The sequence below is a fragment of the Podarcis tiliguerta genome, assembly GCF_965153285.1.
Source record: "Podarcis tiliguerta genome assembly, chromosome: 6".
NCBI classification, from domain to species: domain Eukaryota; kingdom Metazoa; phylum Chordata; class Lepidosauria; order Squamata; family Lacertidae; genus Podarcis; species Podarcis tiliguerta.
The window spans coordinates 71,907,871-71,916,326 of NC_139539.1; positions in this window are offsets into that span (position 1 = coordinate 71,907,871).

Sequence of the window (8,456 nt, forward strand, 5' to 3'; positions counted from 1 at the left end):
ACTAATGATCAAAATAAGATTTAATAGCAGGAAACAGTGAACGGGTCATGCAAAAGTACTGTGTGATTTGATAAATGATGCTCTTAAAAATGCACCAGCCATTAGAACCTAACATAGGCATGTGGAACTTTTTTCAGGTTGATGACCACATTCCTGTGGGAGAGCTTTGGATGCATATTTTGCTAGTTAGTATATGAAGGAGTTAAGGATCACAGAGTTCTAATTGCTAGAGTTGGTTCAGTTGGTTAAGCTCCACCCCCCCCACCCCGGTGAGGGAGGAAGTGGTGTATTTCTTATCTTCCTTTCCTCACTTCTTTATGATGTGGCCATGAGGGGAAGATGCACCTCTCAGTAGCTCCCAGATTCAGACCCAGTCTGAAGCTAACTTCCTGTATCTCCTCTACTAAGCTGCTGTGGGGCATGGCCTAGAGCCGTGGTTTCCAACATGGGGCACATGCCCTACAGGGGGGCAATTTGATTTTTAAGGGGGGCAATTTGAGAATGACTTATGAACAGTGAATGGCCTTTTAGGCTTCTTCTACGTGAATAGGAGTTAACGTTTGAATAATAAGAATTATATGTCGCAGGGGGCAGGCATCAGGATTTTAGAGATACTTAGGTGGGGCATGGCCAAAAAAAAGGTTGGGAACCACTGGCCTAGAAAGAGGGTGGAAAGAGTGTCAAGGGCCAGCTAGAGGGCTACATTTGATTCCTGAACCAAAGATTCCCCACTCCTGCCCTTTTAACAGTCTGGGTTTGTGGAAGAAGAAGAAGAAGAAGAAGAAGAAGAAGAAGAAGAAGAAGAAGAAGAAGAAGAAGAAGAAGAAGAAAGAGGAGAAGGAGGAGGAGGAGGTGATGGTGATGATGATGATGATAATACTCTACCCATCTGGCTGGGAAACCCAGCCACTCTGGGTGGCTTACAGCATATACAAAACATAGTAAAATATCAAACATAAAAAAACTTCCTGATACAGGGGTGCCTTCAGATGTCTTCTAAAAGTTATGTAGTCCTTTGTCTCCTTGACATCTGATGGGAGGGCGTTCCACAGGGTGGGCACCACTATTGAAAAGGCCTTCTGCCTGGTTCCCTGTAACTTCGCTTCTCACAATGAGGGCCCCAGCAGAAGACCCTCGGAGGAGGACCTCAGTGTCTGGGCTGAGTGATAGGGGTGGAGACCCTCCTTCAGGTATACTGGGCCAAGGCCATTTAGGGCTTTAAAGGTCAGCACTAAAGGTATGCAAAGGTAGCTTTGCATGCACAGGACAAGATGAGTGCTCTAAATGTAATTGTACACGAAATATCACAATGTAACACATACTAATACTCTGATCGGCATGAGCTTAAACAATACCGTATATATTGTCTCTGGTCAGTCTTGAAGTGATATATACAATTCTACAAATGACTTTCAATGCCTCCACGTCCAAAAGTTCAACTATATTGTACCGAAGTCCAGAGTGCAGATTCTCTGTATTAAATCTTGTAGTTTTAATATTTTGGATTATATTAGGTGGCATTTTGCATATAGGATTGTATTATATGAGTCATTAACAGCATGTCATGTATCATATAGCAATGTACTTGGACCGACCTGATGAAGGGTGACAGGCCTTTACAACAGGAATTTAATCCAATCAGTATTTGTTGATGCTTTCCAGACATTTTTAATGGTTATCTTTGTTGACTTTATTTGTACATGTTGCATTCAGCCTTGCTATATTTTTATGAAAGTGCAAATTATAAATTCATAAGTAAATAAGGAAACAAACTCCAATTTCCCTCAATGTTTCAGAAAACACTGGCATTGAGAGTTCTGTAAGATGCCAATTTATTTAATCCATTGCAAGGCAGATAAGACAAGGAATTGACTAAAGTTGTTGATTTGTGGTGTCACTGATGAAAGCATAAAGGATGTAATGCTGTTGCAAGATGTTATTGATGGGACTTTAGCCATTGACTTCTTCCAAAGGTCACTGTAACTTGAAAAGGATTATACATGACAGCATTTTAAACACCAGGATTTATAAGTTTACGCCTACAACCCAGAACCCGTCAAATTCCCAGTGATGCGTTGGGTTAAATAAGCTAACATTTGGCAAGGGAGTCCAAGCGCTGTACTTGAGGCTTGTGGGAGACTTCATGTCTCATGAATGCTGGGAAAGTTTCATAAATATCATGAAATTGTAAGGTGTGCTCTTGGAAAGGAGCAGGTGGGATTCATGACCCTTGAATAGCCTCAGTAAGCCAAGTAAATAACCCAAGGTACTATTGTCATTGTATACCCCCACCAGACTCTTTCTTCTAGGTCTGCCTGTTTGCATGTTGAATGGAATTTAAGATACTATCCTTTCAAATCTGCACTCCTGAATGTAGTTTAAAATGCATCTATTAGGGATAAATGTGCAAGGCATTCATATATCAGTAGAAAACTACATACAAAAAATACATGACTAAATCGCCTGAAGACATATGTGCAAAAGGCAATTTATAAATCCACCAACCAATAAATATTAGAGGAACTTGTTTGCTATAACATCCATATCAAGCAAAACTGCATACAAGTGGGTGTATCAGGTGAAATGCAGACTAAAATGCATTTTTGTGAGGACCTTGTTCAAACAAAATTTGCAAACTAACATGGAAATGTGGATAACTTTTATTAATTTCAACATACCAATTATTATACATTCCACAGAACTTCATGTCTTATACAATCTTTTTGGACTTCCATCAGCACCTCTGGTGATCCACCATTTTTATAATTTCTTCTCCATTTCTTAAATTCCTATTGCCTTTAATTATCTTAACTCACAATCCATATATATATAGATATGGAATATCTATATATATATATGGAAATGTGGATAACTTAAAATTGGAAAAATGAGAAACGGAGAGAAACCAAAACTGATTGATTGATTCAGCCAGCACTACCTGCAATTAATGATGCTAAACCACAGAAAGAGAGTAGTCTATGCAGGTGTTCTGCACTAAAAACAGGCCCCAGCATTTCTGCTTCTTCTGCATGTATCTGGGCTGATCAGGTGAAACTACAGGATGGGGAGATGAATGTGAAGGTGAGAGATGTGAGAGACTTGGTGGAACCAAGAGAAGCCCAAGGGAAGAGTGCCAGTAGTGAAATGAAGCTGAAAAGGCTGAGACGTTGCTGATCCCGGGAGCCTGAGTGGGCTGAATGCAGAGACACTGCCTAAAGTTTGGGATTTCAATACTGCTTGATGAACAGCTACTGCAAAAAGTGGAGGAGAGAAGCGGGGTGGGGGTAGGGAGCTGGACAGAAAATTATATCGTTCCCTGATAAAGGCTCCCTCATCCAAAGGAGGTGTGTGAGAACCTCTCATGCCCAATCTACTAAGCATTAGGAATTTTGCCAACATTCAAGGCAGTTGGAGCCACATTCTTGGAGAAGGTTCTTGAGCGGGCACTCTTGGCGGAAGCTGGTTTTCTAGATCCATTTCAGTCGGCATTTAGGCTTCATCCAGTTAAGAGCCAAAAGTAAGGGTCAATGACATTGGTTGCCCTGTATGATGACCTCTGTTGGGAGAGAGACAGGTGGAATATGTCCTTGTTAACTCAACTTGACCTCCCAGCGGCTTTTGATACCATCAACCATTATATCCTCCTGGAGCAGCTGTCCGACTAATTTTTTTTAAATTAAGAATAATTTTTTATTAACTGACCAATCACATCAAATCAAACCAAATTACATAAATTCCAAATTACACAGCCAAATTTTAAATTTTTGTTGGGGGTACCCATATTTCAAGTTCCAAAGGGGATCCAATCAACTTCTTCCTTCTTACTGCTGTTTTAATGTCCACAAATCTAACCTTAGGATGTTCACAGTACTATCCAGTCCTTTCTTATTGTTTTTCCACATCTCGTTGTTATTTTCATATATTTTTCCTTTCTCTTTGTGACCTCTGATAGTCTCCGCAAGCTGGTTAGAACAGTTTGTAATCCTGCGTGGATATTTTTTTTTTATCCAGTAGCCATATCCAGATGTTTTCCATATAACATCACTTCCATACATCAAAACAGTCTTAGCGTCATTAATCTTCACCAATCTGCCTCCTTTCTCAAAACCTCTGAGGAGATTCACCAGGAATGCAGTCTGAAAACAAGTCTGTTCCTCCTCCAGCTATAAATCCTTTGGCAAGATGGCAACTCCGAATTAATTGCTGTGCCATTCCAAAAGCTCTTATTGCTCCTCGATCTTCATAAAGAATACTTTTGGTTAAAGTTTATCTCCACACAGACCTTAATCATCCTGCTTGGGTCAGTTCAACCGACGATTCTAATGAGGGGGGGGGGTCTTGTAAATCACATAGAAGGAAAGTAAAAAAGGTCCCCCCCCCCCATTCAGTCCCGTTGTCAACATACCCAGCCTTTGGTGTATCTTCATCGTAAAATATTCCTGTTTCTCCAACCCGTCGTCTTCTTTCGCAGAGGTCACTTAAATTAGCAGACTTCACTCCCCTTCTTCACTTGAAATATGTGCATTTGCTTCTTTTGTAATTAATTATTCCAAATTGCTGCAGCTAGTGCGCGATCAGAGACAGCGTCCAGGAGAGCCGAGGTCCACACGGGGGCATTCTGCCTAGGGCTCTCACCCCCTTCTTTCGAATTAGGGGATGATTTATGGGCACAGCAGGCAAGGGCAGTGTTCCCCATTTCCTTGGGGCAACAAGGGAGGCTGCCTACTCCCATAACAGCCTCTTAATTACCCCGTGTGGGTCGGAGAGATGGTATTGTCGGCCATCTTCCAATGCGCCCCTAGTGCCCCCCCACCCGACTTAGAGGTGAGTGGCACTGCTTTGCAGTGCTTCCAGTCCTACTTGGGTGTTTGCTTCTAGAAGATGATGCTTGTAGAGTGCTCTTCAGCCCTGGAGTCTTCAATGTGGGGTTCCTCAGGGTTCAGATTTATCCCCCATGCTGTTCAGCATCTGCATGAAACCACTGAGTGAACCCAGAACAAATGAAGGCCACACAATTTTTCTCCTAGCAGAGAAGCCAGTGTGAGGGCAGGGAGCCCTTCTGAACCATAGGGATATGCTTTTCAGTTGGGGGATAAGTATTTGTGAAACTGCAACACTTTGGTGTCTTCAGTTTCTTTGCATGGAAGAAGGATGGGGAGAAAAGCAAAACAACTGGCTACAAACGATGACCTCTCATTTGCCACACACCCCCATGACTTCCTAGCAGTCCTGCCAGGTTTCTTGGGCACCACTGCACATGGACAAATGAGAGCCAAATTACTTCTAATTCTTTTATGCGGGTGCAAATTGCTGGTGTTACTTTTCACCAGATTGGGAGCTTAATGGAACAATCAGTCAGATGCAAATCCATCCAGAGGCAACAGCACAGTTGGGGTGGCACTGCTTTTAGCCTAACCCACGTTATAGGAAATGCTAGGCTGCTATTAGTTTTGTATTCTACCTATAATACAAAACTAAAAGTTCTCATCCCTGCAGTGTGCTAAAATCAAGCTACCATCCCCATGCATTTTTTAAAAAGTACAAGAGATCTAGTTCAGATGTGCACACAATAATGCACCAGTTTTATTGACTCAATGGAGCAAAGCCGCAGATCAGAAGCGGACCAGAGCTTATTACACATTGTATGTCTAATGATTAGGTTTGGAAGATAGCATTTGGAAGCAACAAGTTCAGGAGAGTAATTTTGTTCTCACATGACATTAAACTACCCAAAAGGGAAAATGCAGTGGAATAGGAGAACAAAGCATTTCCCCACAAACAATGAAATCGAATGATTTCTAATCTCCTGTCCCACTTTTTAGCATCCGGGGGAATTTCAGAAAATCACCCAAATGTTCGGGATTTTGAGGTTTATTGCCTAAGAAAATCTTCAACAACTTTGAGTTTCCTAAAAAAAAAAAAAAAGCCCAACACATTTTACGTCCTGAATTTTACTTCTAAAAACATGGCAACCCTAACCCAGAGGTGCAAAGATCAGCATCCTGACCCAAATATGTACACCTAAGCTGGTATAGGCATACATAAATACTACCTGTTGAATTGAGAGCTTCCATTTCTGTGTTATTATTGGAGCAAACAAGAATTAAGCCACATTATGTTGGATGAGACTTACTCCCAGGTAAGTGAGTACAGGATATCAGCATGAATGACTTTTTAGAATACTACATTGACGGGGGGGGGGGCAACTTCTGTGCAACCAGCTGGGAAGATGATGGACAGTGACTGGGTCTATCCTTGTAAGGAAAAGAGCCCAGATGGGGAGCGGTTCTGTGCCATACAGCAGTTCCAGCTGTCACCTCTTCCCTCTCCCTTCTAGTTTATAGCATTGATGAATTAGCCCATTAATGAAAAGCAAATGTTAAAAACCCATGTAGCACTTAGCAAGCACCTCCAAGGGACACGGCTGGCCAACTCTCTCTCTCTCTCTCTCTCTCTCTCTCTCTCTCTCTCCTCTCATATTGGCATTTAAAATCACTTAGACAGATAAGACAGAAGCACCTAATAAAACGTGACATTTCATTTTATTATCTATATTTGTTAAGCAAGTTCTTAACAATCCATCTCATTGCCGTCAGTGCTGCAAAACACTCCGATTCTGACAGGCGGCAATTGGTACCAGCCCGAGATGATTTCCATGGGTCAAAATTGGGAACTGAGGACAGATAAGTATTAATTGCAACCGTGTAACTAGGTTCTGTAGGATGCAGGAAGAGAGCATGTCATGAAAACTCAACCACAAAAAACCTAGCATGGGGATGACTCACTCTTGCCAAATTTATCTCTAATCCAATGGAGCAAAAATCATTTTCATGTCTATTTTCTTGCTCATGCTGCTGAATTAGACTTTCTGAGAGAGAGAAAGAGAGAGAGAGAGAGAGAGAGAGAGAGAGAGAATGTATGTATGTATGTATGTATGTATGTACAGTGGTGCCTCGCAAGATGAAATTAATTCGTTCTGTGAGTCTCTTCGTCTAGCAGTTTTTTCGTCTTGTGAAGCAACCCTATTAGCATCTTAGCGGATTAGCGCTATTAGCGGTTTAGCGGCTATTAGCGGCTATTAAAGGCTTAAGGGATTAGTGGATTAGCTGCTAAAAGGCTATTAGCGGTTTAGCGGCTTAGAAAAAGGGGGTGGGGAGCGAAAAAAAATCTCAAGACTCGCAAGACATTTTCGTCTTGCGAAGCAAGCCCATAGGGAAATTCGTCCTGCGAAGTGCATTGAAAAACGGAAAACCCTTTCGTCTAGCAGGTTTTCCGTCTTGCGAGGCATTCGTCTTGCGGGGCACCACTGTATGTATGTATGTAGCAGGGGGAAGGGGAATCTGAGGTTAAATTCTTGCTCAGATGTGATGAGTTTACTAGGTAAACATGAACAAGGTCTGTCAGAAAAACAGGAATGTTAGGAGGAATGAATGAAACAATCACACACACACTGTCCTGAGTTTGTAAAAGGAAGGATCTGGGTCAGTAAAAATGTAAGCTGCCTTGATGACCTTAAGATGGCTATAAATGCTTTTGAATCAGGGTTTCCCAAACTTGGGTCTCCAGCTGTTTTTGGACCACAACTCCCATCATTCCTAGATAGCAGAACCAGTTGGTTAAGATGGTGGATGGAATTTGTGGTTCTAAAACAGCTGGAGTCCCAAGTTTGGGAAACCTGCTTTAAATCAATATAAACCAAAGCAGCACTAGCTTAGTTTCTCTGGCCCTTCCATGCAGTGATGATGTTGGAGAGAAATGCAGATGCTGGGGTGTGTGTGTGGAGATCTTTCTTCCCACCACAGGGCTCAGCTTACATATCAGAGGTGTGGGCAATTAGATTGAGAAGCGCTCTATTCCCAGTTTTGAAGATCTGGATATGCATGCTTGTTAGGTAGGAATTAGACAGCAGTAGATAACACAAAGTAAGTGAAGTTAAATCTTCATTAGAAAAAAAACAGGAGCTGCACAGGAGTGCAGCACAGCATCTTTTCTTTGGTAGGTCTTGCCCACCACGAAGCATTTGCAGAGACTAGGGGTACCTGCCTTGCCACAGCTGCCTGTCGCCTCCGCTCCAGGCTTCCTGCCCAGCAAGCTGAGACTGTGCCTGTGTGGTGCTAACTTCTCCTCTGCCCTCTTCATGCCTCTCCTGATTCTGGGGAGGGGAGCTTGTCACAGTGGGAGGGGGAGACACCTGTGACTCTTAATCTAGGGTTACCAGATGTCCCTGTTTCCGGGGGAAAGTCCCCGGATTTGCAAATAAGTCCCCGGACAAATTCCATCCCCGGAATGTGCCCCGATTTCATCTAATGTCCTGCAGCAGTGGCAGTCTCAGCAGCCCAGAGCAGTTGGCTCTGGCTGGCTTCAGGAGCTGCTCAGAAGTCCCCATATGAATAGTGGTTCAGGGGCTCTAAGATGCAGCTTCGGGCTACCTCCACCTTCCCTGATCCCAGCAACTA